Below are 24,619 nucleotides of genomic sequence, written 5' to 3' on the forward strand. Positions count from 1 at the left end.
TTATTGACTAGGTGGTACCAAGTCCAACGCTCTCAGATAAACCCATCTTTTTTTGTATATATATATATTATATATATATATATATATATATATATATATATATATATATATATTTGCAAAAAAAAAACAAGAAAGAAATGCACCAATGAGCCAAATATAAACAACACTTTTTACTTGTTTTTATGCTCACATACATGGGGATTTAAAATAACATGCTTGCCAGCCACATCAGAACACGTTCACTGCATAAGATGACCAACGGTATATCAAGGGGAAGAAGCTGCTCAGCCGCCGACCAAGGGACCACGAACTCAGCGCTCACAGGATACAGCCGCACATCCAGGATCTCCGGTGGAAAGAAGACGTCACTACGTCGGACCAAGTAAGCCACGACCAACGCGTTTCTGGGAAGGACTTCATCAGGGGGTGACGAAACACTTTTTTTGCAAGTACCCATCGTTGGATCTTTGGTAGGATCCTTAAAAGAAACTGCACATATGGTGGATGATATTGTGGACTACACCATCTTATACTAAAGGACTTGTGTGCTGGGTATTTCTTTCTTTCAATATATATATATATATATATACCGGTATATATATATATATATATATATATATAGGTTACATGTATGCCAACATGGTTCCTTGAAAAAAATGCTGCTACCATTGAAACGTTGGATAAACTGACCATGTAACGGATAACATTTTGATTTGCTACTATTGAATACAATTACTGGATTAACCAAGACCCTTTGAGTGCCGCAATTATTTCCTTTCACATCTTACAAATTGTGTTTGAAGGCACCTGGGCACACTATGGACTTTACAAAGTGAGTGCCGGTTCTACAGTACCCTATATATATATATATATATATATATATATATATATAGAAAAACTTGTATGGACCGCACACATTAATATTTATATGGAGCGGGTGCAAAAAATCCTCAATGAAGTAATATAGAAACACATGTATCCTTGCAGATATATGATTGGCAGCACACCTTTTAGTTGAAGTAAATAAATTCCATTTATTGCTCAATGGATCTCATAGCAAAAGAGTTCATATCATGATTGGACTGATTTGCAAAAAAAATATAATTCATGGTGGGACACTCAAATATTCACCCATCCTAAGAGATTTCCAATAGCAGTCGACGAGCCCGTTTCGGCTTTCATGCCTTCATCCTGGACTGACTCATTCAAAGTGAGCAGATCAGCCCAGTATATAGCTGCCACACTGCTATTCAAATCCCCCGCACCTGTGATGGTTTAATTGCTTGACCAATGCACGCGCCCCTGCACTTAAACAATTGCAATCCCGGATGTCCATATATGGGCTTGATACGTCGTGACGTCAATGCGTCACGGCGTTGTCATAGAGACACCTACTAGGCGTCTCAACTCATTGCCGGGGCTTCACACTGAGGACGGTGTACGCGATGACATCATCGCGTTCACCTCCGTCTCTCAGTGTCCAAGGCACAGGACTCGCGTCGCTACGTTACCTTGGTAACATGCGGCGCTCACGCCCACACTGCAAATATCTGTAGATGGGTAGGGAACTGGCTGTGTAATAGAGAACAAAGAGTGGTTGTGAACAGTGCAGTATCAACTATGATACCAGTACTAAGTGGAGTGCCACAGGGTTCGGTACTGGGGCCCATCTTGTTTAACATTTATATTAACGATATAGGGATGGGGATTCTCAGCGATGTATCCATCTTTGCTGATGACACTAAACTGAGTAGAATTATTGAATCAACAGAGGATGTGAACATACTTCAAAATGATCTTAACAAACTAGATGAGTGGGCTAAAAAGTGGAAGATGAGGTTCAATGTGGATAAATGCAAGGTTATGCATCTCGGGAGACGTAACCAGTGTGTAAGTTACAACCTAAGCGGGGAGGCATTAGGTACTTCAGCACTTGAAAAGGATCTAGGAGTCCATATAGATAATAAGCTGGGGTGCAGTGTTCAATGTCACATTGCAACAAAAAAGGCCAACAGAATTCTAGCATGTATTAAAAGGGGCATGGAAACTAGGGACTCAAAAGTAATTATGCCACTGTACAAGGCATTGGTTAGCCCGCATCTTGAATATGGAGTACAGTTCTGGGCCCCACACTATAAAAAGGACATCATGGAATTGGAAAAAACCCAAAGAAGAGCAACAAAGCTTATCAGGGGAATGGAGAATTTAAGCTATGAGGAGAGATTAAGCAAGCTAGGACTATTTACACTTGAGAAGAGACGTTTAAGGGGGGACATGCTCAACATGTACAAATATATCAGGGGCCAATATAAGGAACTCTCAAGCACTCTTTTTACTGCAAGAAAGGAAACTAGGACACGAGGGCACGAATTTAGATTAGAGGAAAGAAAATTTCGTTCCCTCAAAAGAAAAAATTTCTTTACGGTCAGAGCAGTCAAACTTTGGAACTCTCTTCCTGGAGAGGTGGTGTTGGCAGATACAATAAATACGTTCAAAATAAGGTTGGACAAGCATTTATTGGATAAAAATATCCAGGGGTACTAATAAGAACCATATTCTGTCTTTTACAAGGGATAAGCTATTAAAACGTAGGTTGAACTAGATGGACGCAAGTCTTTATTCAGCCTTATCTACTATGTAACTATGTAACTATGTAACTTCCTACATTAGGAGCGTCTTGTTGCCTAGGGGACCGTGAGAAACGCGCTAAGTATTACAGCGTCTGTTGCTCCCTATAGGGCTTATGGTGGCTCGTTATGTAAGGTAGGAAGTTTATGGAATTAGGACTGACCACATTGTCCACTGCAGGCCTGCGCGTCACACTGGTCTCACAAAAAAATTACAAAAAAATTAATTACAAAAAACACGGTCCTAATTCCATAAACTTCCTACCTTACATAACGAGCCACCATAAGCCCTATAGGGAGCAACAGACGCTGTAATACTTAGCGCATTTCTCACGGTCCCCTAGGCAACAAGACGCTCCTAATGTAGGAAGTGTGGGCGTGAGCGCCGCATGTTACCAAGGTAACGTAGCGACGCGAGTCCTGTGCCTTGGACACTGAGAGACGGAGGTGAACGCGATAATGTCATCGCGTACACCGTCCTCAGTGTGAAGCCCCGGCAATGAGTTGAGACGCCTAGTAGGTGTCTCTATGACAACGCCGTGACGCATTGACGTCACGACGTATCAAGCCCATATATGGACATCCGGGATTGCAATTGTTTAAGTGCAGGGGCGCGTGCATTGGTCAAGCAATTAAACCATCACAGGTGCGGGGGATTTGAATAGCAGTGTGGCAGCTATATACTGGGCTGATCTGCTCACTTTGAATGAGTCAGTCCAGGATGAAGGCATGAAAGCCGAAACAGGCTCGTCGACTGCTATTGGAAATCTCTTAGGATGGGTGAATATTTGAGTGTCCCACCATGAATTATATTTTTTTTGCAAATCAGTCCAATCATGATATGAACTCTTTTGCTATGAGATCCATTGAGCAATAAATGGAATTTATTTACTTCAACTAAAAGGTGTGCTGCCAATCATATATCTGCAAGGATACATGTGTTTCTATATTACTTCATTGAGGATTTTTTGCACCCGCTCCATATAAATATTAATGTGTGCGGTCCATACAAGTTTTTCTATTTAAAAATCTACATTTGGATTTTGTGAACTGCACCAGACTGCTTGCTTGAAAAGCTGAAATTTGAAACGTGTATATACATTTTTTGGTGTGTTTATGTATGTTATATGATTTTTGTTATTTGTGTATTCAGCTGTCAATCTTGCTGATTCAATTGCTTCCAAAACCCTGGTGATAATGGAAAGTAGTGTTGGTGACCTTACAGGCACTAAACGTTTTTTGGAGAAAGATATCTCTAAGATTTTGTTCTCAGATACTACACAATTAGCATTTGAGATTGATAGTCCCGATGAAATTTATGCTGACCTACTAAAACTTAATAAAAGACGCATTGAGCTTGAGCTGCATGGTATGACCCTGTCTCAATACCACAAAGATAAATTAATCCCGAGGGGATTTCGCATCAGAAATCAGCCCACCCTGGGCAGAGGGAATCCTGATTTCTGTAAGCAATGGTGTATGATACTGAACCAGTGCAGCCTTGATTTAATGGTCTTAGTAGTACAGCAAGTGAATACAGAGATTGAGGTGCTTAAAACAGAGATAGCTGAGTGTGAATCAAGTGGGCTTGATGCACTCAGGGCAGATGAAGGTAACACTTGGTTGAATAAACTTGATGAGGGGCTGAATAAATTTAAAGCAGAATTGATTGCGTTCAAAAAAACTAAATACAAAAAAGTCAAGGACGATTATAAAGAGCTCAGAGTCTATACTTGGCTAAATAGACAAAGCAACAGGCGCCCTTGGCGTTCTGCAGAAGGTCAAAGGAGGTGGGGAGCTGGGCGTGAATACACAGATGTAGAATCGCATACATCACAGAGCGATTCAGATCAGTCCTCTAGAGGTAGACGTCCTTTTTTTCGCGAGCGTGTTTACACGCGGAGTCGAAACCGGGGTCCAAACGACCCACCAGAAGAGGGGGCAGAAGGCACAGGAAAGAAAGGAGCAGCAAGGGGGCGAAAAGCCCGGAATTAGCGATCTATAATTTGTCTAAATACAGCCCGACCCCGGCAGAGATGGCAGTACTATCGAAAGGTCTGACATTTGTTCAGACCTATAAACCTAAAGCCATCGATGTCGATGTGGAGCTGTACAAATTTCAGAGAAAGCTTAATTTAATGGATTTCTTTAAAAAACATGGTACAGGAGCTGAGAGGAGGGAGGGGCCTTTTAGAGCCAAAAGTGTTTTTGATCCACCCACCACAAGTGCATCGATTGAAACTTTTTTTAGGTTGGTCAAGGCAGATGTTAATTGTGAACAGAGACTCAAGAGACCAATTAGGTCCAATTTATCTAAAGCAGAATCGGCAGCCATACGATCACTACATGATAACAGCAATATAGTGATCCGCCCCGCCGATAAAGGCGGGGGTATTGTGGTCATTGATAAAAATGACTATATCGCAGAAGTGATGCGACAGCTGAACGATACGCAATGTTACAAGCGCCTGACCTATGACCCAACGGCATCCTACAAAAAGGAGATCGATGCAATAGTGGATATGGGAGTGATGAATTGTTGGATAGACACTGACACCTCAAACTTCCTTAAACAAGATTTTCCAAAGATACCATTGATTTATGTGCTGCCAAAAATCCACAAGAGCCTAGTGGCCCCCCCAGGCAGACCAATTATCTCTGCAAGGGGGTCACTAGGCCAACCATTATCGCAGTTTGTGGATTTTCTCCTGCAGCCAGTTGTGATACGAACCCCCTACTTTACCAGAGACACTACGGACTTTCTGTTGAAGTTACGTAGATTTGGTGATCCCCCACCTGATAGTCTGCTAGTGACCTTAGACGTTAGTAGTCTTTATACTAACATCTCGAATGATGAAGGCACAGCAGCAGTGAGAGAAATCTTGACTACCAGCAGAGATTATTGTGGTCCACCAATTGATTATCTCATTTTATTGATTGACATCATTCTACGCAAGAATTATTTCTTATTTAATAATGAATTCTTTTTGCAATTATCGGGAACGGCCATGGGGTCGAATATGGCCCCGGCATATGCCAATTTGTATATGTTTTTTTATGAAAAGACCTTCATTATGGCGAATCCTGAATTTTCAAGGTATATAAATTTTTATATGAGATTTATTGACGATCTTTTTCTTGTATGGACCGGCACTAAGGAGCAATTGGATTGTTTTGTCAGCCATTTGAACAGTTTACCTGGGCGGATAAGGTTCACACATAAAAGTGACCCTACCACCATGGACTTCCTTGATGTAACTGTGAAAGTGGTTAACGGCATCTACACAACAAGGGTTTTCAAGAAACCGACAGATAAAAATACGCTTTTGGCCTATTCCAGCTTTCACCCACAACCCCTTAAAAAAGGACTTCCTTTTTCCCAGCTAGTGCGTGTGGCCCGGATAACTTCAGACAGGCGAGAGCTTGAGAATGATCTCCAACAGATGGCACAAAGGTTCCTGGATCGAGGCTATGACGCCAACGAAGTAAAGATAGCAATGGAGAAGTGCATGGAACTAGATCGCGAAGCATTGCTTGTCCCAGAGTCTAAGGATAAGACATTAAATCGTGTTGTGTTCCCAAGCACATATTCCACGTTATCTAGTGCCATAAAGAATGCAATTTCAAAGCATTGGCACATCATTAGGACTGATCCTATAATTGGCAGTGAGTGTGTAGAACTACCACTCTTTAGTTACAGACGTAGCCCGAATCTTAAACAAAGGATAACCTGCTCTGATATTAGTCCTGGAGCCAGCAGCAATAAAAACTGGCTAACCCTGAAGAAAGGGGCCTTCAAATGCACTGGGTGTGCGAATTGTAGGTTTTTGACAGTTGGCACTCAATTCACCCATCCCATCACGGGAACTGTCCACAAATTGTTCCATCGCATGAACTGTGAGACAAAGTACATTATATATGTGATTATGTGCCCATGCAAGAAACTTTACGTGGGAAAAACTATTCGCATGGTGAAAGAAAGAATTGGAATGCACAGATCATCCATTAAAAAAGCCTTAAATTGTGTAGATGCCAATACCCCCCCGGTGGCGAAACATTTTTTTGAAAGTGGACATTCAATAAAAGATTTTTCCTTCATGCCGGTCGACCACATCCCACCACTGCGGAGAGGTGGCGACAGGCACAAGATCTTGTTACAAAGAGAATGCCAATGGATTAAAAAGCTAAATTCATTATCACCTTGTGGACTCAACGAGGAGTTCCCTATGTCTGTTTTTCTCTAATCACCGTATATTGATAGAGTCAAAATTTATTATTAGGTTGTAGGGAGCTGCTTATGATTATCTATGGAGGGATTACAGTGATTTATTATGAAATTTCTTATGGGTGTATGTATACTATCCAGTTTTTGTAATTTTTGTAATTTTTGTGTTTTTTGTAATTAATTTTTTTGTAATTTTTTTGTGAGACCAGTGTGACGCGCAGGCCTGCAGTAGACAATGTGGTCAGTCCTAATTCCATAAACTTCCTACCTTACATAACGAGCCACCATAAGCCCTATAGGGAGCAACAGACGCTGTAATACTTAGCGCGTTTCTCATGGTCCCCTAGGCAACAAGACGCTCCTAATGTAGGAAGTGTGGGCGTGAGCGCCGCATGTTACCAAGGTAACGTAGCGACGCGAGTCCTGTGCCTTGGACACTGAGAGACGGAGGTGAACGCGATGATGTCATCGCGTACACCGTCCTCAGTGTGAAGCCCCGGCAATGAGTTGAGACGCCTAGGAGGTGTCTCTATGACAACGCCGTGACGCATTGACGTCACGACGTATCAAGCCCATATATGGACATCCGGGATTGCAATTGTTTAAGTGCAGGGGCGCGTGCATTGGTCAAGCAATTAAACCATCACAGGTGCGGGGGATTTGAATAGCAGTGTGGCAGCTATATACTGGGCTGATCTGCTCACTTTGAATGAGTCAGTCCAGGATGAAGGCATGAAAGCCGAAACGGGCTCGTCGACTGCTATTGGAAATCTCTTAGGATGGGTGAATATTTGAGTGTCCCACCATGAATTATATTTTTTTTGCAAATCAGTCCAATCATGATATGAACTCTTTTGCTATGAGATCCATTGAGCAATAAATGGAATTTATTTACTTCAACTAAAAGGTGTGCTGCCAATCATATATCTGCAAGGATACATGTGTTTCTATATATATATATATATATATATATATATATATATATATATATATAGGTCGACGAGTCGGCGTCACTCCGGTCTTTCATAAATGGTTTATGAGAATAAGGAGACTGCACACATGGGTTAACCCATGTGTGTAGTCTCCTTATTCTCTTAAACCATTTATGAAAGACCAGAGTGATGCCGACTCGTCGACCTAGATTACAGCATGCTCCTCGTGCTGATTTAGGAGGGCACCCAGCCTATACAGAAAAGTGGACTTACAGAGTGCCGACTCGAGAAACTGCTATATACAGATGATTTGAACCTTTCCCGAATCCCAGATAAAGCTCCTCTATTATTGTAAATGGCAATTTGTGAACTGATTCTTCATTGAAATGGTACTTTTCAATTGCAAAACCTTTATCAATATTGCAGTTCCTCTAAAAGGAAAGTTCAACGTTCTGTTTACCTGGCAGTTAATTATTATCTTGTCATTGTTTGACAGCAAAACACTGTCTCCCTGTTTTTTGTACATTATGTATGTTTAAAAGATATTAAAATAAAATGTAATTTAATATATACATCTACTGTTATACCCCATTTACACCGCCGCAAAAACCTGAGTCATCGGCGGGTCAGACCCGGGTCAGCAGTGGTGTAAATGGGTCACGCCATGTCCCTATACACGGGACTGGGTGGCGGGCCAGGGAATTTGCCTATGGGCAAATTCCAAGGGCGTTCCCATAAGAACGCTGGGCATTTCCACAGTAATTTCCCAATGACAGGCAACTGACATCAGAGGCCAAATGGGAGAATCCGCTAACAATGAGCAGTTACCAAGGTGGAGGGGGGCACCTGAAACTTTTTCCGGTAGAGGGTGCAACTTAATTTATAATTTCTCCACTGTATATACACATATATGGTGCGGGACGGGGTGCCGACAGTCGGGATCCCGACAGTCATTTACCCGACGTCGGGATCCCGACTGTTAAAATACAGACGCACGGGTACCCAACGGCCACTGGCTATTCTCCCCAGGTGTGTGTGTGTAAATGTTCTTGGGGTATTGGTTCTGTAGTAGGACTACAAGTCCCAGTGGGCCCTTAATGCCCCACATTCTTGTGGTTCTCCAAGTCCCAGCATGCTTGGGGAAGGTTTTCTGGGCCCTGTAGTTATACCCACAATGTTTTTTTAAATCATAATTTTTTTACACAGAGAAGTCTGCTTCAGCCGAATACTCATGGAAAATGAGATATATTTTCCATTTGTATTTACTGCTAAATTCAGCAATACGAATGATTGTAAATTAGCCATCAGAAAGATCCATATGGCCAGATACAGCCAATTTCTATCGATGGTGTATTAATTCGTACAGCCGAATTTGGCAGAAGTTGCCACTCGTAAAAATAGCTGTTTGTAAATTTGCCGGGCACCGGGTCCCAGCCGTTTATTGCATCAAATGGGTATGAACGGGTGCATCTGTACCCGTTCGATCTTAGTACATTTCCTCCACAGATTCCAACACAACACACAGTGGACGCTAACCCAGCACAGGCGTGGCATATTGCACTTAAGGGTAAGTTTGTTTTATTTCACTCATGTATGCTGTTGTAAGAAAAGCCATTAAAGGCTGAAATGTTAACAGAAGCAGGGCCGTATTAACGCATGGGCTGGGAGGGCAGTTGCCTAAGGGCCACAAAATGTTAGGGGCCCAAAGCTAGCCACCCCCATCAGCAAGGCCCACCCCCACCGATCGCAGCCTGTGCCCCACATCACCCACCCCAGTCATAAAGGACCCAGCTAACCGGTCAGGGGCGGCGCCACCACTAGGCAGGTCTAGGCATTTGCCTAGGGCGCAGGCCACTGGAGGGCGGTAATGAGCCGCCGAGGAGAGGTACCATAGAGGTACCCTAGAAAGCTGGGAAGGAGGAGCAGGTAAAAACAGGCTTCCCTCCCCCCCATCCTGCCCATCAATCAACGCTGCCCTCCTTGTACACGGTATAGGCAGCATTATCCACCCACACACACACACACACACACACACACACACACACCCCCGGAGCGCGGGTGTCCGCTGCAGTATCTCCCGCAATACAGTAAACAGTCCCGTCCGTCCATTGCCCCCCCCCCCCCGCGCCCGGGCGCCCGCCGCAGTATAGCCCGCAAACACCCCCCCCAGAGCGCGCGCACGGGGGGGTGCATCGGGCGGCGGGCAGAGGATTTTCCTGGGGCGGGTAGGAGGCTTGCACCGGCCCTGGAACCGGTACATACCAATCTGATTACCACTGGTGCTGATGCCCGCTGCCCGCCCTGCAGTCTGCGTGTCACCTGCATAGCATTACTGGGAGTGTGGGAGGGGACGCAGTGGTCTCACCAATGACTAATGGTGGGAGGCAGCGTGCCAATGTTTTCCAGGTCACGCCCAATGTGTTTCATTGGTGATGACTTCATCAGCCCCCTGACAGAGAAGTACTGTACCTGTTGACAGACCGCTGACAGACCTTTGAAAGACTGCTGCTACACAAGCATTGTAGCCTGTCATTATGCATTTTAGCAAATATTGTTATGGCTTTATGTTGTTTGTCAGAGGTGGAGTTTGCCTGGGTATTCTTTCGTGGAGTCCACTGCAGCCATGTGCACTTTAATTGTCATAATAATATATGCGGCTGTGGTCACAAGTAGATTAGAGATGGTCCTATAACCTTTAACATTTTGTCTTTCTGACTTCCTCAGCTTTCTGTGATCTATGTTGAGTATGATGCACTCGATGACACCAAACAGTAAAGTGATTACTTTCCTCCATTTAAATATGCTGAATAATTGATTAGAAGATTGAAGTCATATGTGATTCTAATTCAAAAAAAGTAATTGGTTTGAAATATCACTGTAATCTAATTCCTTATTATCTTTTCTAAGAAGATGTTCAGTTTTTTTTCTGTATTCTATGACATACTGTAGCATTTGTTATTCCATAGCAAAGTCATATATACATTGATCAATTCATGAACTAAATCTCCACTATTTATTAATATCAGTTAATTTAGTGTGTGCAGAGCCCCTACATTGTCTGTTTAAACAATGTGGTCTCACAAGCCATAGGGCACCCCAAAATGTATATACAGTGGTGCTCATGAGTTTACATACCCTAGCAGAATTTGTGATTTCTCTGGCCATTTGTCTGAGAATATGAATGATAACTCACAAACGTTTCACTCATAGTTAGTGGTTGGGTGAATCCATTTATTATCAAACAACTGTGTTTACTCTTTTTAAATCATAATGACAACAGAAACTACCCAAATGGTAGATTATGTTGGGCAGTCTGGGCTGCCAGGGGAGGGGCAGTGCAGGCTTCTGAGCGAGGCTGGTTCTGGCTGGGGGGGGGGGGGGGGGTTCAGACTGCCAAGGGATGCAGGTTGTGAGTTGCTTTAGGCATGGGGATGGGGGTGTTGCTGCTAGGACTGGTTAAATTACAGCAGCTGTACACAGAGGTACCTTTACCCCACCTTTACTCCTATACAGTCTGTCCCACTGTCCCCATCACTCTTGCCTCCTCATATTTTTGTATCTGCCCCTTTCCATCATCTGTATGTCTGCTTCCTCCCTGCCATATCTGTGTCTCAGCTGTCAAAGATGCAGGAAGGGAGGAGTGTGTGATGAACTGGGGGGCACTTCCTTTTCATTTGTACATTGTACTGGGCCCCAAGATTTTTGAGTTTGGGCTGCCAGAGTATTCAGGGTTTAAGCTAACATAGACAGTGGCTGCCACTGGGAATGGTTGGGGTTTCGGTTTGCCAGGGAGATGTGCTGTGGGCTGCAAGGAAGGGGTTATTTTGTCTCACACAGAAAAGGTGGTATTCCACTGTAAATCTCCCGTGGGCAGCTCAGCAGCATGGGCTGGCTCAATGGCCAACTTTGCTGTAATGACGCCCAGGGATATCTGGATGCCAAACTGTTTGAGGGTGGGTGGTCTCTAGTTTCCAAATAGTGCTGAAGATTTATGGACTACAGGATTCCCATATAAGTTTTTACTGCAGTTTTGATCTGCACCTTTTAAATCTGCCTGACGACCTGCATAGAAACATGGTCCCAGCTCAGAATCAGTCCAAATGTAATTTCCCCCTCTCTTTTATGCAGTAGTGTACCCACCTTTATATTATCATTAAAATGCACCTCCCCCCCCCACCATATTGCCAGAAATGTGCCACATCCAAAATTGCATCCCCAGTATTGCTATTAATCTGTTTGCCTGCCATACTGTATACTGGCATTAATCTGCTTTATCTCCCTGCTCTATATTCCAGTAACATACATTAATATCAATTTTATATTTCCATGTATTCCCCACCGCAGGTATTGCCAGTACTGCCCCCCCCCCCCAATATTGCGAGCAGCGCCCCTTTGTATTACTAGTAATGTGTGTGCTGCTCTTTTTATTGTCAGATATATTCTCCCCAAATATGGCCATTAATAGCCTTACTCCCTGACCAGCAAAAAAATGTATTTAGAAAAGTAGCCTATATGGTACAGCGCCTTACACTAAATATGGAGTAAGCTATTGGGCCCAAAAGATATTGGAACATCTTAAGCCATCAAAAACAGTGAGCTTATCCAGCCCAACAGAGACTGCTAGCTCATGACATTCCTTGTGCGATCAAGAACTCACTGACAGCATGGGGCCCTGATCCTCTCGAAGAGGATCTCCCTACCCACTAGATCCCTCTAGTGGTCACTACAGGCCCTCTCTGCTATAATCCTAGACTTGACACTGACCAGCTGGACATCTTGCGGTATTGCCAACATTACAGATTTGATAGATGTATCATAATTACCCCTTGCACTACATTGCAAACTCAATATAAACTACTCCCTGCAGAGCTGTTCTCCTATAACCGCATCATCCACTGAATAACAAGCTCACTTCGCTCTTCGGGGCCACTGCTCCTCCCACACCCTGACATTATGACCAAGATTGCGCGTGGTAACTCTAGGGACTCTATTACCTTTTAATACACGCAGGCCAATAGTGAAGAGTTGGACACTAAATCACCCCCAAAATTGAAATGGGAGTCTGACTTAAATCTCTCGCTCACACAAACAGTGGGAATCGATTTGTATGTCATCTCATTCAATGTCTAAATGCAGCAATCATGTGGAGATGCACTTTAAGCTAATATATGGTCTCTACTTCACACCGGCCAAGTTACATAAGATCTGGCCGTCGGTCTTCAGGTACTGCTGGCGAGATTGTACTGAGGTAGGGGATAGCTTCCATATATTCTTGCCATGTCCGCCAGCTGTGGAGAGACGTATTTGCATTAGCTTCTAAGGTCCTGAGAATTCCTATCCTGATATCACCTTCAATAGCCCAACTCCACATCTATCCAGAGACTATCCCCATCTCAGCCAAATATGTCCTTGGACCAGTGGCGTAGCTAAGTTTTGGGCGCCCCCCCCCTGCCGCCACCCCGCCAAGCACCCCTACCCCGCCGCCCATGCAAACCCCCGCAATCCCCCACAGCCTTACCTATCGCGCTGGTCCCGGCGGCTCCGTTCTTCTGCTGAGGACCACCAGAAAATGGCCGCCCCCATACAGCAGACAGTTTCAGAGAACTGTGTGCTATATGGGGGCGGCTATTTTGTGGGGCACGCAACTACCACCACCAAGGTAGGGATGGCCATCGACTATCGATGTTCCCAAAACATCGATGGTCGGGACCTAGTGTTCGATGTTTTGGGCATCGATAGGCGAGGGTCGAATAGTTTGATGCCATCGATGGATGGCATCCGATGTCGATATATATAATTTTTTTACCCTGCTGGCCAGCTGCATGGCTACGCCGAGTCCTGGAGTGTGACTCACTTTCTGAATTAGAATTATGTTGTCATCATGCGGCGCAGCCGCAGCGGAACTGGTCTGGGAGACTCGGGACTGTCTCTTGACTTGAACAAACAAAGTTGTTTGTGCGCATGCGCGCACTGGTGGCGGGGGTGGGCTGGCCTGCCTGGTGACATCTCATTCTCTCAGACAGTTACAGCCCGTGGAAGCAGACGTTGCACCACTCCCCCGGAAACAAGACAGGCCAGGCAGCCAAACCGGCCGGTCTCGATGGTGCCCATCGTCTACTGTTTGCGCATGCGCAGTGGAAGGCCGGGCGGCCGCCGGGAGGTGCGCGCATGCGTGATAGAACAACTAACTAACCTGACGGGCTGGATATAATGTGTTTTCTGCGCATGCGTGTGCGCCATGCGCAGAAGAAACATTATTATCCAGCGCGTCAGGTATAGTTCTATCGCGCATGCGCACACCTCCCAGCGGCATTGGCCGCCCGTTCTATCTCTGCGCATGCGCAAGTACACGATGGTGGGAACCATCGATGGCTGCCGATAGAATGGTTTATAGCCATCGATGGTTCCTGCATAAATTGCCATCGATGGGAACCATCGATGGAGGTTGCGTCGATGGCCATTCCTAGCCCAAGGGCTGGCGCGGCAATCAATTTCACTTGCCTCACTAGCCGGGAGCCAGGAGGATGGACGGGCAGGCTGGCTGGCGAATGGACGGGCGGGGGCGGGGCCTGGGACATCAGGTGGAAGCAGCAGTGTCTGCTGGCCCGACCCGTCTCCCTGCTTCAGCTTCTGCTAAGCGTGTGACGTCATCACGTCACACGCTGTGGCTGAGGAGAGTAGCTTCTAGAATCGGGAGAGGAGCCGGACGAGAAGCAAGCGGCGAGGGAGCAGTGGAGCAGTGCATATTTCGGGTGAGTGGAGTCCATGACTGGTTGGGGGTATGTTGGGGGTGCTTGACCCCCCTTGTCCCCCTCCTGACTGTCAGAGCCGGACTTGTCCTTCCACCATCTCCCCTCTCTCTAGGTGTGTCAGAACCAGCATGATCCTTCCCTCCTGCAGGCAAGCTCTGGTTCGCGGCGGGGGGGGGGTCATCGGGTGAAAGGGGGGAGGTTATCGTGCTTACTCTCTCTGCTGAGCCCTGTTCTGTACCTGGCAGCCTGGCTGTAGCGTGCGGCACTGGCGCGCATGAGTTCTTCCAATCAATTGCACTGACTGGACTTTCTGCCAGCCGCTGCGGAGCACAGAAAAAATGTTGTGCATCCTGACCCCTAAATCTGGCACTGCTGACTGTCCAGCAGCAGCGCTGCCCGCTCCCCCCCCCCTTCCCCCTTAATCCTGTGTTCACCCCAGCTATAGTCCGGCCCTCCAACGGTCTGATGTACAGTGAACTGGCCCCCGATTTAAAAAGTTTGAGGACCCCTGACATACAGTCTTAAAATGTAGGAAGGTATCGATGGAATGTTTAAAGAAGGGCCAGTAAGGGAGAATTAAATGACTACAGCATTTAACAACCAGTATATTATAATACCCTTTAGGAGCACTCTATAAAAGTTTCATTGATTTGTTTCTTCCTTTCTGTGAAGCAACAGGAACTGGACACTGAAACAGTTTTTCCTGGTAGTGTTCCTTTAAAAAAGAAATTCAGCTAAATGTTTTCTCTTTCACCACTCATAAATTAACAAGTATGCCGTCACCTAAGACAAAAATAGTAGATACAATCTAAATATGCCAAAAAAAGGTCTAGGGAGGATTTTTTTTTTATTAAAGTGACGTCAGACCAGCTAATTCAGATAACATTATGAGTAAGTTTTGCGTGCGTACTGTATATATCTATATCTGCACGTTTTAAATCTGCCCTATCTGCATGCCAGCACAGTTTTACCATGGTGCAGAGTTTTATGCTGAATGAGATTAGTCTAGCAGTCTCTCTCATTTCACCTAACCCACATTCGGGGAAATTTACTAAGAAAAATTAGTGAAAAAAAAAAAATCGCATTTTCATAGGAAATTTTTTTGGGGCGTATACGTATTTTTAGCATTTACTATGTCAAAAATACGAATTTTCGTATTCGTATTGATGGGTTTGTATTTACAAATAGGAATGATTACACCATTGATAGAATACAACAGAAATCACCATTCACAAGAATGGTGGCTCCTGATTTACTAAGCGACCGTATTGAAAGTCGGGTCCTGGTTGGCCGCTAGAATCATTCGGAGGAGAGGCGCGGAAGATGAACATTCTGCGCTTCTCCTGTTCACTGGTGCCCGGTGTCGTTTTGTTATTTTGCCAAGCACCGGAGGACTACTGCGGAGAGAAGAGGACAGATCTATGCTGGAGGAGACCCGTGAGTAGAATTCCCTTCCACAGGTCCCCTATGGATTTCGCCGGCCCCCGGAGCCGGACCCCTGGACCCCAGAGCCGGACCCCTGGACCATGGAGCCCCGGACCCAGGGACCTACCTACGGGCTCGAGATAGGTAAGTATCAGTATGTGTGGGCTTTGGATGTAATAAAGCTTTATTTTTCGTGTGTGTCAGTGTTTGTTTATTTAACTATTTTTAGTACTGTGGAACTACAAGTGCCAGAGGGCCCTTTAATGCCCTGCATGCTGGGACTTGTGGTTCTCCAAGTCCCAGCTTGTGGGGGAGGCTTGCTGTGACTCATAGTTCCACAGTATTAAACAATAGTTTTATCTATTTTTTTTACACAAAGATCAGCCCGGTGACCACCGCACAGGGTCACCGGGGACAGCACTAGGCTTCAGCCTGGTCAGGAAAGTCCTGGAGGGGGGGACCCCTTTATTGGGGGGTTCCCCACTCCCCCAGGGCCCCTGGCCAGGCTGACTGGTCGGTAGGGTTAATGCTTTGGCCGCGGGACCTTATATAATAAGTGTCCCCCGGCTGTGGCATTACCCTGCTGGCTGGTTGGGCCTGGGGCTGGCTCTTAAAATACGGGGAATCACTACTCATTTTGTCCCCCGTATTTTGGGAACCAGCCCCGGCCCTGGAGCCTGGGGCTGATTTTTAAAAATCAGCAAAGCCCTATTTGCCGGGTTTCCTGATTTTTTATTACCAGCCCCAGCTCTTTCAGCCTGGTGCTGGTTACGGCTGTGGGGGGACCCCACGCCGTTTTTTTTTTTCCATTTTTTTTTTATTTTATTTTTTTACACATTGCAGCCTGCACAGATCTGACTGATCCGTGCAGACTGCCTATACGAATTTGTATTAGCGGCCGTATATACGGCCGCTAATACGAATCATTACGCCATCGGAGGTTTACAAAGCAGTCGTATTTGACTGCTTTGTAAATTCCCCTCCGGAACACGACTTTGCATATGGCTGAAACAGCCATTAAGAATACAAATATGAAATTTTGTATTCGTATTCTTAGTAAATTTCCCCCATTATGTAGCTGTTACAATTTTTTGGAAAAGGAAATTGATAAAACTTGTGTTCCATGTGTTTGCCCTTGTAAAGTCTCTCCAGCTCATGAAGCACTGCACTGGTAGAGATCTGTGTGTAAATGTGTGTTAAAACAGAAAAAAAAAACTGTGTGGGGTGTTTCCCCCTACTAAGAACAACCCAATGGTTACGGTTTGAGCTAAGTAACCTTTTTGATTTGTGGCAAACTGCAGATTCCCACACATACACATCTATGGGGATTTTCCCGCATAGAAAAGTATGAGCTCCCCCTGAGTGACAGCGCAATTAGGTGGCACTCCATGATTGGCTGAAGGGTCTTCAAGTGAAATAAGCCAGTTGGAGGTCCTCCATTTTGGGGGAAGAGAATCCATTTGTATACAAAGAGGACCAATCTACACTGGTCAGGTGATTCTGTAATTTTTTATTTTTATAGGTAAATTATAGATTCTACTGGAGAAGTGGACCAAAGGGCTACAGGGGATGTACGTATGTGTGAGTGTGCATGAATATGTAATACAACTATAGCTTCAGGCCCTTTAATGCCCCACATGCTGGTACTTGTGGTTCTCCAAGTACCAGCATGCTTGGAAGGCTTGCTGGAACCTGTAGTTCACATGTAAAACATAATATTAAATCTTCACTTTACACTTCATTGCTTTGAACTCTTCACGCACCGCCATAGGGGACCCCTATATCCTTTTCCATCAGTATTCTTTAAACAAAGGTGACCCCTATGCAATGTTTTCCCTATATTTTTAGTACCACATACCCAAAGGGAATGTGAAGGCTGCGCTAATTGCTAAAAATCAAAAATCCGATACACCATGGAGGAGTTCACACGTATAGCAAAAAAATGGAGACTGTTTCAAGAAGAATAATCACATACAATTTATTTTAGTCACATACAAATATTAATGAATTAGGTGGCCACCTATAAAAACAAAATACATAATACTATCACAATACTGATGCTTTACGTGTACTCTTTAAGAGCAATGGTTATAAAGCAGAATAAAATATATCAAAATTAAATTATCATATACAGCTTTCAATTTATATATATAGATACTGTGGACTTGCATACAGGGATATTTTGCCAGGTTGATGATTGTATTGTTGCCGGGCCACGACACAAAGGCTTTTTATAAGATAATGGTAATCACTTTGTAGTTAGGTCATTGGCAATAGATGTGTAAGGTCACAGTATGCACATACTTCACCTATGCTGCCATGTGATGAAGTCCTGCACGATGTGGTTGTGGAGTGTCCTGCCTGGAGGAGACTGACGGACGGACCTGGATGTTGGAGCCAGCTAGCGTGTCTCTCACTCACGCTGCCGGTGATGTCGGTCCTGTGTAGCTGCACCGTGTCTCTCGCCCACAAGTGCTTGTTCCTGCTCCTGTCTACGTTCTCCACAGAGCACAGTTGGCAATGGAATGTGGGGCTGCAGGATGTGGTGATCCGGGCAAAGTGAAGGCAACAGACGTGACAATCGACAGGAAATATGCAATAAGTTCTCTGGCATGAAAAATACATGGTGCAGATGCATACTCCATATTATTAATCAATAATAGAGGCTCTTGGTATATCAATTGGCCAAGAAATATATGCCCACCAACCAGCTTCACGGTGGCCTCATTTCTGGTGGGTCCCTAATACTAAGTTTGAATCTGGGGCGCAGAACCCCAAAAAGGTTGGCATAGGCCAGTCACCCCAGGACATTAATTGCTAGTCTTGGGGATGGATTTGGGGCGCGGCTCCCCTTGGGTTGGTGTGGCTGAGTTGCTTTCTGGGTGGCACACCCTAACATTTATTTAGCACTATTTATTTTCCACTAATATATTCTACTTTCTAGCACTTCACTTTTTAACCTCTAGCTCCTGCTTCTTTCTTATTAATACACTTATAGCTTAGTTTTTCACTTGTGTGCTGCCCTGGGGTGACTGGTCTATGCCAACCTTTTTGGGGTTCTGCGCCCCAGATTCAAACTTAGTATTAGGAACCCACCAGAAATGAGGCCACCGTGAAGCTGTTTGGTGGGCAAATATTTCTTGGCCAATTAATATACCAAGAGCCTCTATTATTGATTAATAATATGGAGTGTGCATCTGCACCATGTATTTTTCTTTGCAGAACTACAAGTCCCAGCATGATAGCACCTCATGTATATTGGTTGTGCATTCTAAGATCCCCCCCCCCCCCCCCCCCCCATAAGTTCTCTGGCATGCAAGTACTTAGCCGGGTAGCTGGTAGCTTCTTCTTTTTAGAACCACCACCAGCTCAAAGAGCCCTGAGGGGAGGACCCATATACCATTTTTTTCTATTTTTACATTTTTAATCCTTATGCAACTGGATGAGTTTGAAATGTGAGTTTTCTCCCAGTTGTTATGATTTTACACCTGTGAGTAAAATCACGATTCTTGGTAAATCTATGTGATTAATGTTTTTAATGAATGTACTTGCGAGCTTGGCTGATGGTTTAATTGGTTATGATTGAATTCTTTGCCATGATTTTCATTAGTAATTGTGTTTGTCTTTAGTAGATATCCATGCTGTGAAAATCAGGAAAACACACCTGAGAATTAATTCTTGACCAAACACGGTGCTTATTCAACCTACCCGATAGAATCAATTAATTTAAAATCAATTAGTTTAAAAACATATTTAAATGATAGGTCTGTTCATCATTGCAATAGTGGATAATTAGGTACTGAAGCGTTTCAAAATTATTCATGTATTCTGACAGTTACTCCGAGACTGATGCTATTGGGGCAGGGCCTAATGACTTGTTAGCCCAGCTTCATTCCCTAATATTACGTACAGGGTCTCCTATCAGGGCGTGAGACTTACAGTCAATAATTATGGATCACTTTACTTCCTGTTTTGTACCTGAGTGGGAAAAAAAGGGTGGAGTGCTAAATGGATCAATTGGATATCACAATTTTAATGTATATAAAATATTTTTTTTAAAACAAGCAAAATATAGAAAGACAATAACATTAATGTCAATGACAAAAAACAATAAAAAAATATATATAATGAATATAAATAGGACAAGGAAGACAATACTTATGTCTCTGCGTAGCTGCCTTTGTGTCCCTTGGAAAAAGGGGGGCGTTTTACTCTCCGGGTAGTGCACTACCGAAATGGTGGTTGGCAAGTTGCCGTCCTAGATGGTATTAGGAGACGCTGGAGGATGATCTGGTTCCCAAGATTGGGGTCCTCACTATGTTGCGCTGATCCCAGAAATAAATGCTGTGGTCAATTTTCTCGCTGGAGGAAGATCTGATTACCTTCTGGATGAAGGGTCCTCACGATGGTGCGATATAAGATATCCACAGAATGCAGGTTGATAACTCCCAGTTTGGGATTAGGGATAGAGCTGGGAACCCGGAGGGTGGCAATGAAAGGGAAAGCTTCCAGGAGAGTACCAGGTAAGGGTGGGGGGGGGGGGGGGGGGGCAGTAGGCAGAGTCAGAGATTCTTCCCAGTCCTTGTTTAGTAAAAGCAAGTGCTGCCTAACATGTTTCGTCGTAATGTCACGACTTTATCAAAGGTATGGCACTTGGTCAATGGGCTGGCTTTAAATACCCTTAGACAGGAAGTGTACATTCAATGAAATTAATTATCCAATTGATCCCTAGAACGTATGTTTTAAGAATAAAGTGCAAATGCTATTTTGTATAGGAGGCAGACCTTATACAGATATTGAATTTGTAGATAAAATCAATTACCTTATAGAGAATAAAATGAAGAACAGCGGTATTCAAAGATGCTTGAAGCCGGCTGGAACGCACGCCGCGTTCCAGCTTCCGGCTCGTGGAACGCATGCAGTGCGCGTCCACTAAGAATGACGCCTGCATGGGTGGACCATCGCGTCCATATGCTGTTTCCCATGCCACGTCCTGTGGCACGCATATGCGTGTCACGGCGTTCAGGACCCGGAAGTCCGGAGTCCTATTGTATTGTGAGCTTACTTAAAATCGCCGTGAGCCGCATATGCGTGTCACACATACTGATGTATGACACATAGTAAATATTGGGTCCCCTTAAGCCTGTAATATATATTAAGGCAGTTTTATATACATAATAGGAGGCGGATGATGAGAAGATTTTTAAAATTATAGAAAAATGGAAGTGGCCACACTTTTATGGTACAATGAATGGAATAAGAATAATTAATGAATGGATAATAAATAAATAATATAATACAAAATATAATATATATATATATATATATATATACAGTATATATATATATTGAATAATAATAATAATAACAAAAATAATAATAAATAAAAATAAATGTAAATAAAAATTGATAAAAAAAATAAATATAAATATAAAAATAATAATAATATGTTTTGTACCTGCACTGCACATGTGTAAGCTGCACCAGGGTGGGATCTTTTCAGATTCCTCTCCTAAAAATATCTGGCTACTGCTGGGTAACAACTTCAGATAGTGTTAGACGCTGGGGCCAAGTTTTGGAATGCTTTGTAACCCCCATGGGGGCGACTTTTGTAGTCAGATATGAAGGGACTGCAGAAGATATTGATCGATCTTCCTGCGAAGCAGCCCCTATAAAAACAAATGAGGCCTGATTTTGCATGAAGGGACCATGACAGATACAGTATTAGAGATATTGGACCTGATTCTGGTTCACTTGCAAAAGCACAATCTCTTTTTAATGTTCAAAACCATGTGCACTGCAGGTGGGGCAATAATTACTGTCTGCTTTGTTTTTACACTGTAATATAGATATCAGTTTGAAGTACAAACCCCAGGTAAAATCTAATGCTGCCCATACACTTGTGAGATATTGCATGCAATCCTTCGATTTTGATCACATCTGCACAAAATGTGTACCATTCGATGGGATGCGCGGGCACGCTGGTCAAAACTCGCGTCTTATGTTCTGCGCATAATATTTCTCGAATTGTATATGAGGTCGAATGCTGTTTTGTGCGCATGTGATTTTTCGAACTGCGACATTCGATTCCTGAAGATTTCTGCTCACTTCCTGGCCACTCCTCTTTCACCCACTGTGCACAGATCTGTTCAATAATCTGATGTGTTTTTTACAGCATTCGATGCAATCGCATTCGATCATGCAATCCCGCCCAATTTCTTTATCTCAAGGGGCATTTATTAAATCGCATGATGGTATGCACAATTGTATGCAAAAAAAAAGCATTTTCAATGCGATTTATCGAAAAAAGGAGAGCTTCAACGGAAATCGAACCCAATATCGCGTTTACTGGAATTGCACAAGTGTATGGGCAGCATAACTCTCTCTGCACATATTACATCTGCCCCACCTGCAGTGCACATGGTTTTGTCCATTATAGAGAGAATTTGCTTGCTTTTGCAAGTGAACCAGAATCAGGCTCATTGGCTGTTTTTCCTTCTACATTCAGGAAATCCATAATATTTGTTTGTACTCCGTGGTTGTTTTTGTAGGGTATTCAACAAATATTCTGTATAAGTCAAAAAAAAGTGACCACCTATGTTTATGACATTATTTGCAAATGCCTACTATATTTTCTTGAAATCTATTGTTACTTTTGAGTCCTGGAAGATGCATAAAATATGTTAGCTGTGTGATTGTATTGCTTCAATGATTGACATTTCTCCTTTTTCACTTAATTAACCCCTTGTGACTGAAACACAAGAATGTGCTGTATCCCCTTGTGACAATCTGGGCATATGTTGTATTGGATAAGACAATAACATTAATTCAGATTCAATAATCCCCCAGGTCAATTGTAAGCTCTGATTGTTAATCTATACTTAGCAAGCTTGATTTTATATAATTATCCTTTATTTCATTAAAGAATTATTAAAATAAACATTTGATTGGAATGGAAGTGTACACTTCCACAATGAGGCCAGGCAAACAAGCTGATAGAATCTGCTATTGTGTGGGATGTCACAACTAAAGCTTCAATAATTTGTAGCTATAAAGCAATAATAATAAAAAGCAATGATACAAGAACAATATCATTTGTTTATTTTGTGTGTTGCTATTTACTACACTTTCATTTCATATTTCATTTCATATTTCCTACAAAATAGGCTTCACGTAGTTGTTTTTTTTTTCTTGCATATATTTTGAGGGTGGTATCCTATCAGCTGTGGTAAATTATCATGGCTAATTACCTCTCCCTGGGCTATCTAATTAGACTTGACGCTTGCACTTATTGGGGATTTTGTATTGTCTGCCTCAGGTGGGAAAAATCAAATCTACGATAAGAAGCCGTTTTTTTCCCTATCGTGGGCATGAACAGTAGTAGTAGTACGTTTATTTATAAGGCGCCGCAAAGTGTCCGCAGCGCCGTACATATCAAACAAAAAAAAAAACAAATTACAAGGTAACGTACAGGGTGTGTTGAAAGATACAGTATATATAGGGGTATAGCTGGTAGAACTAAAATCAGCATCAGTTCAGAAGTAGGTGTCAAAATTGTCAAGGAGACTGAAGATGAAGTAGAGGAAGGGAAGAACAGGACAGGAGCACAGGTGAGGTAATGAGGTAGGGTGAGTACGTGAGGAAGGAGGGCCCTGCTCATAAGAGTTAACATACTAAAAATAGGTGGGTGGACGAACTAAATACAATAGGATAAGTAGGAACGGAGGGGAACGGAGGCAGGATAGGAGGATCAAAAGAGGTTAGGAGGAGGGATAGGCTAGTCGAAAAAAGTGGGTTTTGAGGGAGCGCTTGAAGGAGGTAAGGGAATCAGATAGCCTGATGGGTGGCGGGAGGTTGTTCCAGTGCAGGGGGGCAGCGCGAGAGAAATCTTGGACACGGGAGTGGGAGGAGGTGATTAGGTGAGAGGTCAGTCGGCAGTCAGCGATGGAGCGAAGAGGACGGGAGGGAGTGTGGATAGAGATCAGTGAAGAGAGGTAGGGAGCTGTGGAGGAGGAGAGAGCCTTGTAGGTGGTGGTGAGGAGTTTAAAGAGAACTCGGAAAGGAATGGGGAGCCAGTGAAGAGATAAACAGAGGGGGGAGGCGGAGGTAGAGCGGCGGGAGAGGAAGATGAGCCTAGCAGCAGCGTTAAGAATGGATTGGAGAGGTGCGAGGCGGGTGAGAGGTAGCCCAGAGAGAAGGATGTTGCAGTAGTCAAGGCGGGAGATGACAAGAGAGTGAATGAGAATTTTGGTCGCGTCAGTGGAGAGGAATGGTCTGATGCGTGATATGTTGCGTAGGTGAAAGCGGCAAGACTGTGAGAGAGCACGAATGTGGGGGGTGAAAGAGAGGGAGGAGTCAATGATGACACCGAGGCAGCGCGTTTGGTCGGTGGACGTGATCTTGGTTTCACCAATGCTGATGGAGATAGTGGGAGAAGAGGGGATGTTCGGGGGATGGAAGATTAGAAGTTCAGTTTTAGCCATGTTTAGTTTCAGGAAGCGTTGGGTCATCCAGGCTGAGATGGCCGTGAGGCATTCGGAGACCTTGGACAGGAGTGATGGGGATAAGTCGGGGGAGGAGAGATAGATTAGGGTATCATCAGCATAAAGGTGGTAATGAAAACCATAGGAGCTGATGAGGGTGCCCAGAGAGGTGGTG

This window comes from Crinia signifera, chromosome 4 (assembly GCF_055691185.1).
Source record: "Crinia signifera chromosome 4, ASM5569118v1, whole genome shotgun sequence".
NCBI classification, from domain to species: Eukaryota; Metazoa; Chordata; class Amphibia; order Anura; family Myobatrachidae; genus Crinia; species Crinia signifera.